At 34.4% G+C, this 20,935-nt stretch overlaps 1 long non-coding RNA gene across 1 annotated transcript; it reads right to left on the reverse strand.

Moving 5' to 3' along the window:
- Window positions 1–262: 262 nt before the first annotated feature.
- LOC138127650 (uncharacterized) lies at window positions 263–3,912 on the reverse strand. The gene is made up of 2 exons (XR_011158323.1): window positions 3,305–3,912; window positions 263–1,807 (listed from the first exon to the last, which is right to left on the reverse strand). It is a non-coding gene; the product is annotated as an uncharacterized lncRNA (long non-coding RNA).
- Window positions 3,913–20,935: the final 17,023 nt, after the last annotated feature.

Here is a 20,935-nt window from a genome sequence, read left to right on the forward strand (position 1 = left end):
CGTATGTGCTGTAAATACACATATTATGTAGTATAAATACCTAAACGCATCCAGGATAGTTTTGAAAAAAAAATGTGTGTGTAAATAAAAATCCACTTAATAAACGCAAAATTCTACTAAACATAAATTATGATGTCTGTTCGCCTTCATCGTTTTTTTTTAATTGCCTCAGTAAAGACCAATTTAAATTAGATATTGAAGTTAAAGTTATTTTTTCACCATTACAAAAATTAAATGCATACGAATATTTACAAAACTACGGCAATAATTGACAAAGCCGTTCCTAGGCTCCTGCGGCAAGTGTTTATTAAATAGGTAATAAATACATTCGGCCAAGGAAGGGGAAGGGTCGGCCAGTGACGTATTTGCCGAGTGCACACAGACTAATCTTTGCACTGCGATTTTGAAACGATGAATACATTCAGAAGTACGTCCAGCTGTCTCGTCTCACCAATCTTAAGTTATGTTGCTCTAACTTGTAACGGATAGCTTAGCTCGTTTCACACAAGCCCGGCAAAAGTTAATTTGGCCGACAGCTGTTTCAGCGCTGTGGCGCTGCTAAACTGAGTTTGCTAAGGTAACGACAACGGTTGCGCCAATATTTCCATCTCACTTAATTTGGAGTCTATGCAATATGCAAGTTAATCGACACGATACAAACATCCCGTGACACGATACAAACATCCCGTAAAACAATGAGTTGTCGCTACCTTATTTATTTTATCATCGAGAACCTTAGAGTTTGCGTTTGCGTAGTTTAATTCCTTAATTTCAAATTCACGTCTGCTCCTAACCGTTTAACGTATCGTCTTTTGTTTCTGTTTTGTGTGTTTAATCTGTTATTAATTATTATAGTATTATTTAAATTGTGAGTGTAAGTGGTAAGTACCGTAAGTAGGTAAACACACCGACAATGGCAAATGTAAAAGATGTAGTGAGTACCAATGCCGATTTGATTAACTATTTATTGGTAAATAAATTTCATACATTGTCTTATGATGACAAAATATTTGTGAAGAAATTGCCAGTTCCACAACCCTCAATGGTTGATTTAATACAATCGAAAAGTGGTCATAATCGCGCGTTTTCTAAAACTCTGTACCAGAAACATATATGGTTAACGGGCAGCCAGGTTCGTAATAAATTGTTTTGCTGGTATTGTGTACTCTTTTCGGTAAATAAAAATCCTTACAATTCGGTAGGGTACGACAATTTAAAAGAAATTCATCGCGCTTTAGTTAAACACGAAATGTCTAAAGAACATACACATTCGGCAATAAAATTTAAATTGTTCGGTAAACAAAATATTGTAAATGCAATCGACAGCGGTCATAAAGAATATATTAAAAAATACAATGAAAAGGTCCGGGAAAATCGAGAAATGGTTAAACGTTTAATAAATATGACAATTTTTTTGTCTACACAAGAATTGGCATTCCGGGGTAATGATGAATCGGTACATTCAGATAATCAAGGTAATTTTAAAGAGTTAGCCAAATTTGCCGCTACTTTAGATGAAAATTTTAATAAATTTATAGATCCTTCTTTATCTCCTGTTTTTACTGGGCTATCAAAAACAATTCAAAACGACTTAATCGACTCGGTAACAAAAATTGTAATGAAAACCATTTATGATGAAATTAACAGCGCCGTATGTTTTTCGTGGCAAATAGACGAGACTACAGATATCACATGTTTTTCACAGATGTCTGTTATTTTTCGTTTTGTTAGCAACGGTAAAGTTTTGGAAAGGTTTCTCGGATTTTTTAACGTAAGCGATGGTCGAACTGCAAATGACATTTTCAGTCTGCTGCAACAAAATTTTGGTCATTTTAATATTGAAACAAAATTAGTCGGACAAACATATGATGGGGCAGCGGTGATGGCAGGAGAGCTTAACGGTTTACAAAAGAAAATTAAATCAATTGCTCCTCAAGCACTTTTTACACATTGTTACGCCCATAAATTAAATTTAGTATTGCAAGATTCGTGTAAACAAATTAGAGAATGTAGAATTTTTTTCTCAAACGTTTCGGGATTTTCTGCATTTTTTACAAAATCTACTAAACGTACCAACCTCTTGGATTCAATTTGTAAAAAAACATTACCAAGTAACTCCGAGACCAGATGGAACTTTAAATCTCGCGTTGTCAATACATTATTCGATAAAAGAACAAATTTAATTGAAGTTTTTGATCACATAATTGAAAATTTAGAGCAATGGGATGACATTTCGATACGAGAATCTATCGGTTTTAAAAAATTGTTGACCGACTTTGATTTCGTGTTTTTGTTACATACTTTTCATTTAATTTTCACTCATACAGAAACCGTTTTTTCCATAATCCAAAATAGGTTATCCGATATAACGTACTGTAATGAAAGAATAATTTCACTTGTAGCAACTCTAAAAAATTTTAGAAATGATAACTATTTTAATAATCTTTATTTGGAAATTAAAAAAATGCAGGATGTATTGCCTCCGTCCGCTAAGCGACACAAGACTGACTTAACAGATAACTTGTCTAAGAAACTATTATTTTTCGAAATTTTAGACTTACTTATAAATCAAATTGAAATACGGTTTAAAGACATTTCATCCCTTAATTTTTTGGAATTAATTGACAGCAATAAGTTTGATGTGTTCAGTCGTAATTTTTCCGAAAAACAACTTAATTCTTTAATTAATAATTATCGAGGTTTCTTTAATAATGAAAGATTGCAAGTTCTGTATTCGGATAAATTAATTTTTGGTAATTCACCTACCGTTAGAGAAATGATAGAATTCATTAATAAAAATGATATCATTACCGATGTTCCGGAAATATATAAATTGTTTTGTTTAATTGTATCTCTCCCGCCAACATCAGCATCGGTAGTAAGAAGTTTTTCGGCATTAAAACGTGTGAAATCCTACAGTAGAAATACAATGTCCCAATCCCGTTTAAATAATTTGTCGGTTTTAGCAATTGAACGAGGGTTGGTTAAAGAATTAATTAAAGACGAAAATTTTTATACAAAAATTCTTGATGATTTTGCAACGACTAAATCGCGTAAAATTGATTTAATATACAAATATGAATAGGTTTTTATTCAGAAAATTATTTAGTTGTTTTTGTAGTTTGTTTTATGTTTTCAGTTTATTTATTGTTTTTTTTTTTAATTAGATTTAAGGGTTTTATTTTAATTTTGAGAAGTTTATTTTTGTTTTCAGAGTTTTATAATTTGTTATTCCAATTTTTAGAATTTATTTTGTTTTTTAATTTTTAGATTTTTTTTTTTGTGATCTACCCCCGAACCTGACCTTTTCCTACATCCTATTTTCCTATTTCCTTTCCTGGCAAGAATGCTCTAGACCTCCTCGTGGTTCTTGTCGTAAGATTTAATTTTTTGATTAATATGCAACTTGCACTTGTTAGTTTTACATTTGTCACGCGGATGCCTATCAAAAAGTTAAATTGACTAATTAGAGCTTTACCGATCTACCCATGTTCGGCCGACCCATATTCGCGAAACACGAGCCGTCACTGGTACCTACACACAAAACAACTCATTATTTTTAAAATTGATTGTAAAACAACTCAATATTTCTGGATTCAATCGTTAATTTAATAAAAATAACTAAAAATCTCATCACTGCACTTTTCACCTAAAAAATGACAGTGACAGCCACAAAACTGACAGTTCACATGAAAGCGGCAAAAATGTAATATCATGGGCATGGCCTACTTCGAATACAATCATTTAGAATAAGCCTGTATAATTGCATGCAAAAACGCTAACCAAGTAGCCCAAGTACTAATTGCTCACAATTGACGTGGTTTCATATTATAAATACCATCAGCGCACGGAATAATGCTAGTTAAAACGACTTGCGATGGTGTTTATTGCTGAACAGGTCGACTGTATGGTTTTTGCCGAGTTTTTGTTCCGTTCTTATTCATCGTGAGACGGAAGCAATGTCCGGTGGCGTCCCAAGTGTTTAACGAATTTATTTGAATAAAATAAGGTTGTAAAGTAAAAAATATATTATCAGATAATGATGGAAACAATATTCAAATCATAAGACGCCAGGTAATCTGTTGAGTCATGTACTGCTTCAAAAAACAGACAAACCATTATTAAGGCTCCAGTGGAGTAAAATAAAATTCCAGTTTCGGGGAATGTGGGTTGTATACTCTGTAAATTTTGACGGGTGTCAATCAATTTTCCGGGGGTCCTTCGAGCAGAAGTTATGGTCACAAAATGCATGCATTTCTGTCAGGTAGAAATGCCGACACAGACGACGGCCAATAAACCCGTTCCCGTTATCCCATAAACGATTATTTCGGAATACTGACACTACAAATACGGTAATAGTATATAACGGTATTAGGCCCATATGGGTTATACAGGGTTATTCACGGGAAGGGTATTTCTGAACTTCTTTTTACCGCAACCCATTATACACAGTCCAACAATATCTTGATTTCAAATTTTGAAAATAATTATAACTGAATCAGCGATGGCTCTTAGTCCTGTCTCTTTGACGTTAAAGCAAAAAATCTTTGTGAATTCGAAAAATTTGTTTATACAATAACGACGAAAAGAACAACATGCTCCCATTTATGGAGTGTGGAAAGAATTCTGTCACCGCTGCGGATGTTTAGAAGCCGATGGTAGACACTTCGAACGCCTTTTACATTAACTTAATTTGTTTATTTATTTGTTGAATTTTGATTAAATACAGGTTATCTGCCAATCTGACATTTCTCACAAATCTATCCAACTTACTTTGATTTCTAATTTAAAAGAAATAACACATTTGATTTAGTAGTTACTGCCATTGGTATTGTTGGTTGCGGCAAAATAAAAATTCAGAAGTACCCCTCTCGTGAATAACCCTGTATAACAGACGAGGTTGAGATATTGTAAAATCGAGGCGAGCCGAGATTTTATAATCAACCGAGTCTGTTATATCCATATCGGCCGTATGTTGTTTTATAGTTTTCTTTATACCAATAATACTTAACATTTAACGATGATTTATTTGTAAGACTGACATTTCTCTTTACTTCAAAAATTAAATTTAGTTGTCATTTGTGCCGTAACCGTAGCAACGGCAGCAAAAATAACGGCCTCGGTCTGATAATTTTGAATAACGGCCTAGACTGTTATAGGTGTCATATCAATCAAGCATTGAGTACTGATAAATCCTAATAACAGTATGGTATAAAGAAAAGAAATTTTGTATTCAGAAAAATCATCCATTCGAAATTCTGTAACACAACAAAGCGACAGAAAAATTGGAGTACATTATCGGGTTGAATGTTAAAAGTTGTGCCATGTTTATTGATAAATATAAATCATTTTTAGCAAAGAGATGGATTAATAAATTCGGATGCAATTCTTGCAATAAAGTGACCATATTCCACACGTGAATTAACAATTGAAGAAGGTATCAAAAATAACATTACTGATTTATTTAACGATGGATCATGAAAACCATATAAAATTAAAAACATCGCATCCTTATTATAATTAGGTACAAGGACCACAAATATCACCAATCGTGATATTTGTCACTTCGTTTTCGTTGTTTATACATACAGGGTGCGTCTGCTTAAACTTTATATTTGAATATCTTCGTTATTTTAAATGACTGCTCAACGGTATTTAGTCTTAATAAAGGCTGCATTGCCCTCTTTACATAGGCACTACAAAAATTAACAAGGATCTGGACAGAAGAGGAATATTCAAGAAAAAAATTAATGAAAAAAAAAATATTTTCAGCATTTCCTAACATTATAACTTTTAACATGCATATCAAATGTTTCTGTGTAGATTTTCTGCCTAATAATTATCCTAGTGCTTATTATTGACCAATAAATTAATGTTAAATAAAGACAATTTTCAGACTTCATTCACCAGTGTGTATTTACGTAAAAAAGTACTTCACGGCTTACTGATTTACAAAAAAAAAACATAATTAATTTATTATTTGACAACGTCAAAGTAAAAAAGTTCGTGCAATCTTTGAAATAATCTTTTATACAAGATGTTGTTCTTAGAGCAAGAGGAAATTAATATTATTTTTACGTATGGAGAGTGTCACCGGTGCTATCGAGCCGCAGCAAGAATTCTTCAGGCCAGTCAAGAAAATGATAAATTTTCCGAAATGAATATCAGATGAATTGTAAAGCTGTTTGAAGATACTGGCAGTGTTAAAGAATTTCCACGAGTAAGGGATGCACTCCCCAAAAATATTAACTTTCAAAATGCCGTTGTTGATTAGGTAACTGAAAATCCACACACAAGCACAAGAGTAGTAGCGGCTACACTGAATGTCTCACAAAGCACGATTATTAGAACTTTAAAGTCTTTGAAATTTCATCTATATGAAATGATCCTGCAACAAGAACTTCACAGAGTTTTTATTCCAGAATTGAAAGGTGTGTGGAAGTTAATGGTCGAAATAAATTTTGAGCATCTTATTTACTTATAATTATTTTGAGTACATTTTTAAAATTTTCTTTGCTGCTAATTGTGTTACATTGTTGAATTTTGTCGGGGCGTAGAGCCACCCCCCTCCTTTCAGAACGAGAACCACCCCTGCGTCAGAATGACAGAGATTTGAGACGACAGTACCGAGATGGTCTCAGGGTAGAACAGTCTCAGTCAGAAGTCACTAAGTCATTTATCCAACATCTCGAGTACGGTCGTACGGTCCAAACAATTGTACATAAATGTAAATAAACGTTTTACACAAAGCGATACGGTGTGTCAGTTGACGCGCGCCTACAATCAAACCAGTGAAGCCTCCATTAGGCTGAGCAAACCCAGGAGCCCCATTTGGTTCCGAACAATTCCTGGAGCCCCCATTAGGCCCCAAACAAATTTATTGCAGATATTTTAATTGTTATTATTTAGTATGTGCTTAAATTATTTATTCACCTTCACCCCCTCTTTAAGCTTGACGCACCCACCTCCATAATAGCCACTTTTATAAATAAAAACAAAAAAATTAGGAGGGTACCGGGTACCCCATGATTCATTGTTTAAAAAATAAAATTAATAACATTTAAATTCGTTTTATTGAAAACTTACTTTAAAATAGTTTAGTAAATTTTTCCAGAGAAGACTGATCCCTAGGATGCAGACGTACCTACACCGGGGTTTGTACATACATACCTATTTGAATTTTTATTGTATTTTACCGAATAGTTCAGTAATAAAAGAATTTTAAATAAGATAACAATGCCCCGTCAAATTGACGTATCTAAATTATTTGCTGAAAAATGAGTAATCTGTGAAACAAATTCGTAACAACTTTTTACGCATAAACTCTGTTTTGAACATAGCTGGAAAATTAGTTCTTTTTAACACTAATTTATTGCGTAGCCATCAGTAAAAGTGTAATAAAACACTACAGGGAGATACACAGCTGAATATGTTATACTCCGTAATCTGAGAAAAAGCTAAAAAAAACTTTTTTTACTGCGGTTATTTTTCAAATAACTCTTTATCCTTGCAGGTTTCGTTAACTTTTGTTAAGCACATGTCAAGAGGTCATTGAGATATATAATATTGCTAAATTTGTTTACCTTAATTGATAATTAAAAAAGATATTCGGATATAAAGTTTTAGTAGACGCACCCAGTATACTACGAAAGAGAAAATCAATTCTGATTTAAAATATTGCATAACTAGCTGACCCGACAGACGTTGTCTCGTCCAAATTTCAATACCTAAAGTTGTTTGTGATCGTTTTGTGAATTTGTGAAAAACTATTGGAAATGTATAAAGAAAGTAAAAATGAGGAATTTTACATGGGAGATGAATTCTGTCGGCAGTATTCTATACTGCTGAAATGCTGGAAATGTGTGATGTGTCTGGAATGTGATCGAGTTGGAACCATGCGGTTTTTTTCCAGAATTTAAGTCACACTTTAATTAAGTCACAATTTCATGTCTAAACAAATGATTTATTTTCTTCCATTAAATTTGAAATCACAATGAATCTCAAGCAGTTTTATTGGGTGATTCAAAATGATTGTGAATAAGTATTGCAACTATGTACGAAAATTTATGTGGCAACTGTGTGAATGGGATAGAGTTGACACTTGTATGACATTTCATAAGCGTGCATTTGATTTTTTTTAATTCCATTAGGTACACATTGATTTAACAACTTTCAAAATTGCGCGACTATGAACTGTCAAAGATATGTCAACTCTATCCTACCCACACAGTTGCCACATAAATTTTCGTACATAGTTGCCAGATTTATCCACAATTATTTTGAATCACCCAATATTTACATTTCGATTGCAAGATCGATGTTCAAGTAAACAATCCGATTGGTTTGATTCCCAATTTCACAATCAAATGACATTTGTGCATGTAGGCAAATAAATTGGGATAGAAATAAAACAACTATTAGGCATTCACGATCTTTTTGGGACCGAGTTGGCTATGATTTTTTCTTTTCATGTTGGACTAACTGACTCAGTGATGCAACAGATGCAATTTTTTTTCCTGTCAGTGTCTGTTCGACATTTTCTTGCCACCGCATTGCCAGATTTTTTATTTTAATATTCGTGAGAAACTAAATGATTTATTAAGTGTGCAAAAATAATTTCAATTTCCGTCAAAGGAACAGTCAAAATTGCCAAAATAATTTTATTACGATAAACAATTTCTATTAAACGATTTAATTTAATTTAAAAAGGACAGACCAGATTTAAGAGATCCGTCAACAATGTACTTATTCAGAAGACATAACCCTAAACTGAAAACAACCTAACCTAACACAAAAAGTGTCAATTTCCTTTAGGGAATGTAGTTATCACTGAGGTACTGCCAACAAAATCACTAGATGGTCATAGCCAACTCGGTCCCAAAAAGATCGTGAATGCTTTATATGTACTACATTTGTTGGACAGATCACGAAACAACACAAAAGTAAAAGCAAATGTAATTTTATTTTAATTTACTGGATTGCGTTTTTCCAGATTTTTCTTCAAAACAAGATGGTATAGATACCAAGAGATGCTTCATTAAAGAAAATAATGAAATATGGTTTTCCTTTGATACATTCCTGTAGAGAACTAAGATTTTTGCTATTGGAATTTTATTGCTATATCAATTAGATTTCGAGATATAAGCGAAAAACAAAATGGCCTTAGTTTTCATTCAAGTGATAATCTTTTAAACACGTGTCTGATCAGATAATTTTTTGTAAGTGTTTATGAAAATATGACGCTGTCAAGTATCAAAAACATCAAATGAGATCTAGCGGTGTGTAAACATGAAGTCAGAAGTATTTTTATATTAAACGCAATTATACCGAATTGAAACATGTTAATACAATGCAGTAACTTTCAAATATAGAAAGTTGGTTGCCTGTTAGCCAAATTAAAAAATAAATTAGAGTTAGAACCACCCAATCCAGTGCCTATTAATAGATCAGTACTAGATTGAGGCAATGTACTCGTACCACAACTGCGGCTACATGAAGTAATTTTAATATCATTATGTATCAACATACAGATGTGTAACGATGATATTTTTAGTAATCAAAACATCAAAGAGGACCTACCTATTCGCACCAAGAATCCGAGTAGTTTTCAATAAAGAAGGCAGAAAATTAAAAGATCTTGCAACGAACTTGAGATTGGTTCAGTACCTGTCGGAGAGAAGAGTGTCCTACCCACAAACCTCTTAAATAAAGAGGTTCGTGGTCCTACTTCACAGCGACAACCGAGACCATGAAGGCCTCCCCGCAGGGGTCAGTGGTTCTGCTTGGACCAACGCTGTGGAATGCGGCCCTCGACTCCTTTCTTAACAGCCAACATCTACCGTAAAACCTTTCGTTTCAGAACATCTGTATCTTAAAATCTCCCTAGATCAAGTTTGAGGTTATGTGAATAATTTTCCAAAGTCAGAAAAATTTCAGTTGTAAACAGATTTTATACCAAAAGACGATAATGGACAGAATACAAATTATTTGACAAATGACAGCTGACAAGTGACTACACTTTTATTTTCTAACCTTACTTTTGTCACAAGTTAACTCTTTTGAATTAAAATTACAAATATTTGTAAAAGTTGACTCATTTCTCACTTCTCAGTTGCAGAATGGATATCAGAGAATGGAGAGATTCTTTGAGAACGTCGACGTTTCATTACATAACTAGGTAACGTCGTCGTCCTCAAAGTTTCTTTAGATTCGCCGGTTCTGAGTAATTAACAAAGATCAAGAAGAAAAAAAGCTGAGTTTCTACAGTTTAGAACATCCTCTACCGAACTCTTGAATTATAATGTACATTTTTCGATATATTTCACGCTTTAACGGAGTCTCGGCAGCAAAACTCGAATCTTATCTTCATATCCTTAGTGGCCCTTTTAAATAATCTTGCTTGCAAAATACTTCTGTTTTTGTCGTATGATTTCAAGTAATTACGACAGTTACATAAATCTCTCTTAATAACCCAATTTTCCAGTTAGCATTATTGGATAGGTCATAGTGGATAAGCCTATCTCTGATAGGAAGACTTGTGCTCATATTCAGATGTGGTGTTGTGGGAAAACCCCTGAAAAAAACCCACCCAGAGGTTGTACATCACGATATTACCGAAATTACACATTCGTTGTCACTTCTTGCTCTTGGCCGAACAATTGTCAATTTATTTTTATGAACTCACAAATATGGTATAAGTTTTCAAGAATGAACATGTATATTAAAAAAAACCTTTATTATAATTATGATTTAATCTTATTATGACATTTGAAATGCGGCAGTGAGCAACATTTCTCCTGTATAAGGTACCATACCTTCATTGAAAGTGAGTCTGTATTCACAGTGGGTACTTTCACTTTCGTTCACAGGTTTTCATTCACGCATAATTGAAATTCGATTTTATGAAAACGAATTTGTATATTAAAATTATGTAATAACAATTCATAATATGTGTATCTAACTAATTAATTTTACAATCATTAGCTCCTAATTACACCAGTTCTAGTGATTGGAATTTTTACAACTAATGTTTTTGTGCATTCAAAAGCTTATACTGCCTCGACCTTCGTCTCGGCGTAAAAGACCTTTTCATGCACAAAAAACACTCTCTTCGCGCACTTAATATAAAAATAACTATTACAACTAAACTAGCCAAAAATGAATAGGGAATTTTTCCATTTTGGAATTTTTTATAAATACAGTTTAAAATTTGTAATGAAATATGTTAGAAATATGTATCTATACACATTAAATGTAACGTTTCAAGTACTTGCAACGTTTTAAATTTATCTAGAGTTTAAGAATACCTGGGAGGACTGGGGCAATTATTTTGATTTTCAAGAAAAATTGTGGAATTCCATATTCATTTTTGCCTAGTTTATTTTGAAAAAGATCACAGCGGCAAGAAAGTGAATTTAAAACAAATTAAATGAAAGATTTTGAAAAAAAGTAGGATTAGAGAAATAATTTACTTACCTTGTAATTTTACGACACGTGCACACCAAAATGACTGCTGCCGGTGCTGAACATACCTCCAGCTTTGGAGATCAAGCGCAGAGAGACCTTCCTCATGGTTCCGTTTTCATTTTGATCATTCTCACCCCACTTTCTCTCGGATCGCTTTCTCGACCAAAATGGTCAATCAATTCTGTTAGGTTCCAAATTCGTTATTTTAACCATTCACGGTAGCTTTTTCTATAGTTATTTCTGGAACTTTCTGTCACCGCTTTTTTGACCACAATTTGAAATTTGGAAATTTTAATTTTGTCAGGACCAGGAATGAAGTCGAACAAATTAAAGTTATTTTTAAAAACATAAAGGTCCTGAACGTACCAAATGAAAATTCGAGTCGGAGATCTTTGACAGGATAATAATTAATGAGAAACATGTTTGCGTGGACCAAATTGTTTTATTGTTAATTTAACACAAGTATGGGACGACAGAGTGTCCTGCTCGGCTCCCAGACACTTAACTACAAGAATTCAACTAAAAACTACCTAAGGAGCCACATGGCTTTCTCCGCTTGACGGTCGAAGGCCGCATTCTTCGGCATCAACCACTTAGTACAAGTATGGGACGACGCAGCGTTCCGCTCAGTTTACTGACACTTAATCACAACAAAAGTAAACCAAGCAGAAGTAAAACAATAAGTAACAAACAAAACTTATAGCTAACCTAACCTTGTATTTACAAGCTGCGCGGAAATTTCGAGCGCAGCAGTCGAAATGGCATTTTATAACGCGATTCCACAGGTCCACCAGATACACCCATGTCAAGTACTCGTTGGGATTTTACTCGCAATCCGGCTGGTCGAGAAGTTGGAGTGGAAGCGTTTCTTCAGCTCGTGGTTCCTGGGCGTTGGTCCGAGTCTGTCCCTGATTCACTCTGACAGCAACAGTCTTTCGGGGTTGTTGGTGTCGGGGGGCTGGGCTGGTTTCTTCGGTTCAGCTTGGACTTTGCATCCTTGGCGGATTGGAGTCAGGTGAGGAATTTATTGTTGTATCTCTCTTCCAAGTAAGGAATGTACTTCCGGATACCTCAAACCAGATAGGGGCATTTCTGTTCGTTGTTAAGGCACCTCTCATCTCTGGCACTGAAACCGGTATTTGATTGGGCGAAGACATGTCTCGCTTGGTCCACCTCCTGGTATACCATGGCTGCTGGCGTCGGTTTACAACACGTAGAGGTGAAGCCAAATTCCATTTCTTCAAGTTACTTAACGGACTCTCCTTTCTCGATTAGTAATTCGACTGTTTCCGAATTACTACTTTCAGAAGCCAAATGTAATGGAGTTCTATTATCGGTCGTAAGGGCGTTAGCAGACGCTCCATTCTCGATTAGTAATGAGACTGTTTTCAAATTTCCTCGTATAGATTCTAAATGTAACGGGGTTTTATAATCAGTTGCAAAGGCGTTAACAGATGCTACTTTCTCGATTAGTAAAGCGACGGTTTCGAAATCCCCAAATTTAGAAGCCAAATGTAACTGAGTTTCATTATCAGTTGCAACGGCGGTAACGAATGCTCCTTTCTCGATTAGTAATTCGACTGTTTCCAAATCACCAAATCGGGAAGCCAAATGGAACGGATTTTCATTATTAGTTCTAACGGCGTTAACAGATGCTCCTTTCGCGATTAGTAAAGCGACTCTTCTCAAATTCCCAAGTCTAGATACCAAAAATGTAACGGAGTTTCATGATTAGTAGGGCCCGGATTTTAGGCAATTAAAAAGTCGGAAATAGGTGCCTAAAATAGTCCCTTAAACTACTGCAAATAGTCCCTTAAAAACTGAAAATAAGCCATACTAGGTCCTTAAAGTTGTGGTTAATTAAATTAAAAAATGTGTTTTTAAAGTTTTAAGTAGGTACACACAACAAGATATTTACTAATTATTTTTTATTAATTAATATACAATACTACAAGTTTGTTAGTTATTTACATTGTTACGTGTTTACATTGCATACAAGATATTGCTCTAAATTTTCTACTTTAAAACATTGTCGGTTATCCACCAAAATGGACTTATATTTTGAAAAACTTCTTTCTACCTCGCAAGAGGTAATGGGCGCAAATTTGTAATAAATTTCTTCCATTTTGGTGTCATGTTCCGGCACATCTTCACCTCTAAAAATTCTTGCCAATTCTAGAAGAAATTTGTATCCAGGATTTTTTTCAGTAACATCTTCAAGTTTTTTTAATGCTACTGCTGCTACAGGGCCTGGAGATTTTTTTAGGGAGGTAAATACGTTTTCAACAATTTTGATTGAATCGGTTAAAGGTAACCCATTTTTTTCCAATTGAGTAATACTTTCGCAGATTATTTTAAAATTACTGCGAACATAAATTAATTGGTTTTTTATTCCGGGTTTCTTCATTATAGACTGTGCTTTTTTGAATAGCAACAGCAGAACTTCCATCAAAGGACATGACAACCTGTGAGTAGTTAAAAACAGTTTAACAATCAATTAATTTGCTTATCTTTTATATACTTACTTCTTTAATGGAATCAAAGTGTTCGCTGTAAAACATAGCAGCCTGAAGCCATGTTCCCCATCGTGTTAAAATTGGCTGTGGAGGCAGTGGCATTTCTTTTAGTTTTTCTTTGTACATTTCAACTCTCAAAGGTGCCTTAACGAAAATTTTTTTCACGTTCGAAATTAAATTATCCACATCTTCATATTGATAGCGAATTTTTTCAGCCACTAGATTTAAAGCATGCGCTAAGCATGTGACATGCACAATTTTTGGATAAAACACCTTAAGGTGTCTACCAGATTTTATCATATATGGTGCTCCATCCGTTACAAACAAAAGAAACTTTTCAGCAACAACTCTGGTACTCCACAAGATTTCTACGCATAGAAATTTTAAATCAAAATAAATTTAAAAAAGTGAAAAACCCTTACCTAAAGATTGATTTACGAATCTAGCTATTGTCTCATGATTTGTTCTTTCTAATTGTTTAGACGCCAAAAGATAAGATTTTCCAGGTTCATCTTCTGAAAGTTTCCCAACCAGACAATTCGCCACATATCGCCCAAGTGCATCTGTTGTTTCGTCAACTGAAACCCATATGTTAAAAGGATCCAGCTCATTCCGAATGCGGTCAATAGTCTAAAAGTGAAAATAATTTTAAATTAAATATTAAAAGATAGTATGTTCATACATCTTTGTAGCATTTTGGTAAATAATTTTTCCGTAAAGTAGACTCATCCGGAATTTTTCTACCACAATATTTTGTCAGAAAATTCTGAAACGCAGGATTTTGTAGTTTGTGCCATGGTATATTGGCAGCTAAAAAGACGTTACAAAGTTCCATATTGAATGTACTATTTGCCGATTCCTCCAAGTTCTGTGTCAGCAACGTTTGCCGAAGCGGTGTCATAATGTTCTCTTTATGGATGGCCGTTTGCTCATGCTGTTGCAAGTGACATTTTTTTTCGCATATAAACTACAAAAAATAAAATTTTCAAATAAGTAAAAAATATAAAATGACATATTTTTAATTATGCTTAACTTACCAGTTTACCACAAGCTTTACAAAACATTTCTCGGGTTGATTTTATTTCATATAAATCTTTCTTGCTTGTCCACTGTAATATTTTTTCGCGTAAACTAATTTTTTGTTTCGGCATTATGTTCACTTTAAACAGGTTCACAAGAAACACGACCACTGCACGGAGATAAAGTAAACGAGAAATGACAAATTTGTAATGCTTATATTTACGTCTCCCACCAAATTTCAGAGGAGATGGTTAATTTTATATTTCTTAAATTTTTAGAAAATGACACCCTTAAGGTTTCTCTTATTGTTTCACTTCGGGATTTTAATTTTCGTTTTTATGGCAAGGACCATTTTATAAACGTTAAAGCTTCTAACAATACCTAAGTATCAGAAAACATTAGACCGCGTATACCTGCACCCCTTCGAACAGAGGCAAACAGATAAACTCTGTAATTTATGCCAGTCCAGTCTAATGGTTTGTGGTACTTAGGTATTGTCGGAGTATTTACCGCTGACATCATGGTCCCAACCGTAAAAGCGAAAAAGTAATTCCTGTATTGTACTGCACTTTGTACATTTCAGTAATTACATCTCCTTAAATTTTAAAATCATAAAGCATTGTAAATTTTATTGAGGTACCACTTTTACATTTTCAATACCGTAAACTTCCCAGAATTCGAAAATTGGGAAAAAACCGCAAAAATGAAATTGATTTTTGGTCATTTTAGGCATGTTCAGGCAGTTAAAAGGTAAAATAGGTATTTAAAGGGCATTTTAGGCCGAATAGGCAGAATCAAATATGGCTCTAATTACTCTAATTAAGCCAGAAATCATTTATAGACAAGTTTCATACATGTGCCTTAAAAAATAAAAATAGTCCATTTTGCCTAAAATCCGGGCCCTAATGATTAGTTTTGAGGGCGTTAACAGAACCTCCTTTCTCGATTAGTAAAGCGGCTGTTTCCAAATCCCCACGTTCAGATGCCCAATGGAACGGAGTTTTATTATCAGTTGTAACGGCGTTAACAGATGCTCCTTTCTCGATTAGTAAAGCGACTGTTTCCAAATCCCCACATTCAGATGCCCAATGTAAGGGAGTTTAATTATCAGTTGTAACGGCGTTAACAGATGCTCCTTTCTCGATTAGTAAAGCGACTGTTTTCAAATCCTCACGTTTAGATGCCAGATGTAACGGAGTTTCATTATTAGTTGTGACAGCGTTAACAGATGCTCCTTTCTCGATTAATAAAATGACTGTTCTCAAATTCCCAACTCTAGAAGCCAAATGTAACGGAGTGTCATTACCTCATTACCAGTTGCAACGGAGTTAACAGATGCTCCTTTCTGGATTAGTAATTCGACTGTTTCCAAATTCCCAAATCGAGAAGCCAAATGTAACGGAGTATAACTATTAGTTGTAACCGCGTTAACAGATGCTCCTTTCTCGATTAGTATAGTGACTGTTTTCAAATCCCCACGTTTAGATGCCAGATGTAACGGAGTTTCATTATCAGTTGCAACGGCGTTAACAGATGCTCCTTTCTCGATTAGTAATTCGACTGTTTCCAAATCCCCAAATCGAGAAGCCAAATGTAACGGAGTTTCATTATTAGTTGTAACGGTGTTAACAGATGCTCCTTTCTCGATTAGTATAGCGACTGTTTTCAAATTATCACGTTTAAATGCCAAATCTAACGGAATTTCATTATTAGTTGTAACGGCGTTAACAGATGCTCCTTTCTCGATTAGTAAAGCGACTGTTTCCAAATGACCACGTTCGGATGCCCAATGTAACGGAGTTTCATTATTGGTTGTAACGGCGTTAACAGATGCTCCTTTCTCGATTAGTATAGTAACTGTTTTCAAATCCCCACGTATAGATGCCAAATGTAACGGAGTTTCATTACCAGTTGCAACGGCGTTAACAGATGCTCCTTTCTCGATTAGTATATCGATTGTTTCCAAATCCCCAAATCGAGAAGCCAAATGTAACGGAGTTTTATTATTGGTTGTAACGGCGTTAACAGATGCTCCTTTTTCGATCAGTAAAGCGACTGTTTCCAAATTCCCACGATCAGATGCCCAATGTAACGGAGTTTCATTATTAGTTGTAACGGCGTTAACAGATGCTCCTTTCTCGATTAGTAAAGCGACTGTTTCCAAATCCCCACGTTCAGATGCTCAATGTAACGGAGTATCATTATTCGTTGTTACGGCGTTAACAGATGCTCCTTTCTCAATTAATAAAGCGACTGTTTTCAAATCCCCACGTTCAGATGCCAAATGTAACGGAGTTTCATTAGCAGTTGTAACGGCGTTAACAGATGCTCCTTTCTCGATTAAAATTTGGACCGCATGTTTTTCGGTACATTGCAGCTAAATGTAGAGCAGTTTCTCCTGTTGCATATTTGGTACATTCCACATTAATGTCGTATTTATCATCAAGAGTATCGATTACAAAGCGGAATGTTTCGGTTTCTTGGAAGTAACAGCTTTTTATTATTTCTTGAATGATAACTGAAGCATTTTCTTTAATATAATTTTTGCTTTTTATGCTGTTTTCGAATATTGAAGACAACAAATTTTTACATCCATGCTTCAAGCAAAAGTCCACAAAGTTGTCATTATTGATATATTTTTTGGTATAGAGATGTAATTCCTCTTTTGCATATCCGCAGGTTTTTAGGGTTATTTCTGCAGAAACAAAACTTTCATTTTCGAAAGCATATCCCAAGTCATCCAATTCGAACAATTTGTCACATTTGTCGGATTTAAATTTCACCATCTTTTCTAAAATTGCAATATTTGTCAAATATTCTCTCTGTTTTATATGGACATCAAACCAAGAAATGTTCCGATCGACAAATCTTGGTTCAACGTACATCGCCAGTTGGAACGGATTCCGGCTAGCTTTGTCGTGAACGTTTTTGTCATCAATATATTTTTCAATTTGATCCACATTTCGATAGATCACGGCCAAATGGAGAAGATTATCTTCGGCAAGTGTGACACTTAAAATCATCATCAAGTTCTTGTGTCTGTTGGAAAACAGTTCTTCTCGGATAAGACGAGCTTTTTCGAAGTTGCTTGAGAAAAAACGGGCAGCGAAATACTCCCCGTACGTAAAATGTTCGAAGACTGCTTTTCCTTCGTCATTCACCTTCGTTACAATCCCAAAAGGGTCCTTATTCGTTTTAATTTGATTTAAAAAACGTTGAGCTCGTCTCAGGTTCACGTTTAGTTTTTGAAAAACTTCTTCACTGAACACAGATTGCACAGCTAAGTGTTCGTATTTTTCTAAAATATCTTCCACATCTCCCCAGATTAATTGTGGATTTTGCGACTTTACTTTGTCTTGATTATGTTTGATTCTTCCACGGAAGAACCACTCATACATTTTTGTCAAAACAAATCCACTTGTACCTTCGGTCATCTTTTGATGTAGTTCTTTGTTGCCGAGGAAGTTTTGCGTTATAATGGAAAGCTGAAGGACTTTACCCGAAATTTGACGATTGTTGTCAATGTCAGAGTTGTTAAAAATTTTACTAATAAGGTTTTCTATTTGTTCGTGGGTATATTCGTTTTTCAAGCATTTCTTTATATAGAATTTCTGGTGCTCTTCTTCAATTTCCTTTATGTCCATCGCAACTTTGTTGAAACGATCTTCTAATTTCGTTTTTAAATTTTTTCGAGAGGAAATCCAAATGTGAAATCCCCCAGACAACAATTCGTTGACGAAATCCAAAACGTTGTCGACGCAACTGTTTGAACTTCGTCGAGGCCGTAAAAAAGAAATAAACTTTTTTCTTCGACCGAAAAGCGTCTCTAATGTGCTTCGAAAAAGTATTTTCGTTTCCTTCGAACAAATGGTTTAAAAGTTCGTTGGCGTCGTGTTTTTTCTTAAAGAATTCATTATGTGTTTTGAGGTCGACATCGATTGTCCAAAACCTGGAATCGCATTCGTTTTTCAATTTCTTCAACAACGTCGTCTTGCCCATACCGGGATCGGCGCATAAAATATTCACTGGTGCGGTTAAACGATGAATTTGCTTCTCTTTTATAGATATGATTAGAAAATCGTTGTGTTCGGAAATTCTTAAATACACTACAGATTTATTGTTACTTTTTTCTCAAACATCTTGCAGTACTTGGTTCGAACATTCTTCATTCGTCGATGTAATTGTTAGTTTGTTTGAAATTTGTGTCGACTTCAAATAATCGTGAACATCGACGACTTTAATGTTGCGCCAATGAATTTCATTTTGTATCTTTCTCACTTTTCTGTCGAATTTGACAACGGCTAAGTGGTTCTCAAAAAATGTACGATCCAAAAATGCATCGATTTTTTCAACTTTGAAACAAACTTTTCTGTTTATATAAAATGATGGAAGACGACTTTTTGTTGCTTGTCCGATTAAAAATTTTCCCTTTAACATTTGAAGTAATTCTTTTGCTTCGACGTGTTCACAAATTTCTTTGCAGGAATCGATCAGTACTTCTAGTGTCGTCTCTGTCCTGCCCTGCAGAGATAAGCGACATGTCCGAGTGACCTCGCTGTATAATTGATGGTTACTCCGTAAGTCGTTCACATTTTTGAAAATTTGAAATCTTGACAATCTAGCCGATTGAATTCCTTGACCCACCAAGATAAATTTTATTTTACTTCCCATTTGATGTAGTTCCATTATTTTGTAAATCAACTCTTCCGAAGTTTCATTGAATTTAACGACGATTGGTTTTTCGAAAAGATACTGCAATACTTTCATTTTGACTTCATTTTCTAATACCCTTACAGATTTGTCATTATTTTTATTTCTTTCGCTAGACGCATTATGCATTCATGCACTTTTGCGTTGGGCTCAATTTTGTACAGTTTTTTATAGCTCTTAAACATTTCCTCAGTTCCTTCTTCCGGATTAAAATCATCTGTTAACTCGTATTAAAAAACATATCTCCATCTCAACAGTCGTCTTGGATCATCGTGAAATTTGTCACTTCTGCTGTCCGTTTAGGATCGAATTTGGCATTCGTGTAGAGAATAAACTGACGTCGTTTGTTCACGTCGCTCAAACCTTTAAATGCTTCACAATATTTTTTCAAACTGATTTCGCCATTTTCCGTTTCTAAAGTTCCAGGTGCCAAACGCTTGTTGTTGTCGTTCTCATGTTTCAGTTGTATCGCAAAAGAAACTGTTGTCGCGTTCTTTGTAACGTCAATTACAACGTCGTCGAAATTTCCCAACTTTTCGACGTTACTTTGAATCTGGAAATCTTGAATATTTTCTTTGTTGAGTGTTAATGCGAAGTATGCCGGAATCAGTACTTCGTACTCGATTCCTATACCAGGCGTGTTCTACAAGAGAGAATTTTTTAACGTCCGATGGGTAAATATTCTCGATATTTAAAAAAAGGATTAATCACGGTTTAAAAATGAATTTTCAAAATTGCAGTTAACTCCAAACAGTCGAAGTAGAAATGTCCAATTCGTGAGTTTCTTTACGCTTCCGTTAAAATTTTTAAATAAAAAAAATGTGATGAAAATTTACAAGATTTTTAGGCCCGGTTTATTCACCTTCAAATAAATTTATGTGGCCAGTTGTTGCTATGATTTAGAATCTGCTATTGGTGGATCCATGGTAATTAATAAATAAAGTTACTTAAAGGTGAATAAAGCGGACCCTTAGGCCTAAGGCCTAAGGCCCGGTTTATTCACCTTCCCCTTTATTATTCGTACATGTAATATGTAATTGTACGCCCAACTACATAAACTTATATATAATATCAATATAATTTACTAGATTTCATGACATTATTTAAAATTCTACTTTATGACAGACGCAGTATTTGTTTGATGATCCCTAAATAAGTTTTGATAAAAAAATTAATTTATGGTTCATTTGAATCCAAGTTATCAATAAATGTCATTGCTAGAT

This window comes from Tenebrio molitor, chromosome 4 (genome assembly GCF_963966145.1).
Source record: "Tenebrio molitor chromosome 4, icTenMoli1.1, whole genome shotgun sequence".
In the NCBI taxonomy this organism is placed as follows: domain Eukaryota; kingdom Metazoa; phylum Arthropoda; class Insecta; order Coleoptera; family Tenebrionidae; genus Tenebrio; species Tenebrio molitor.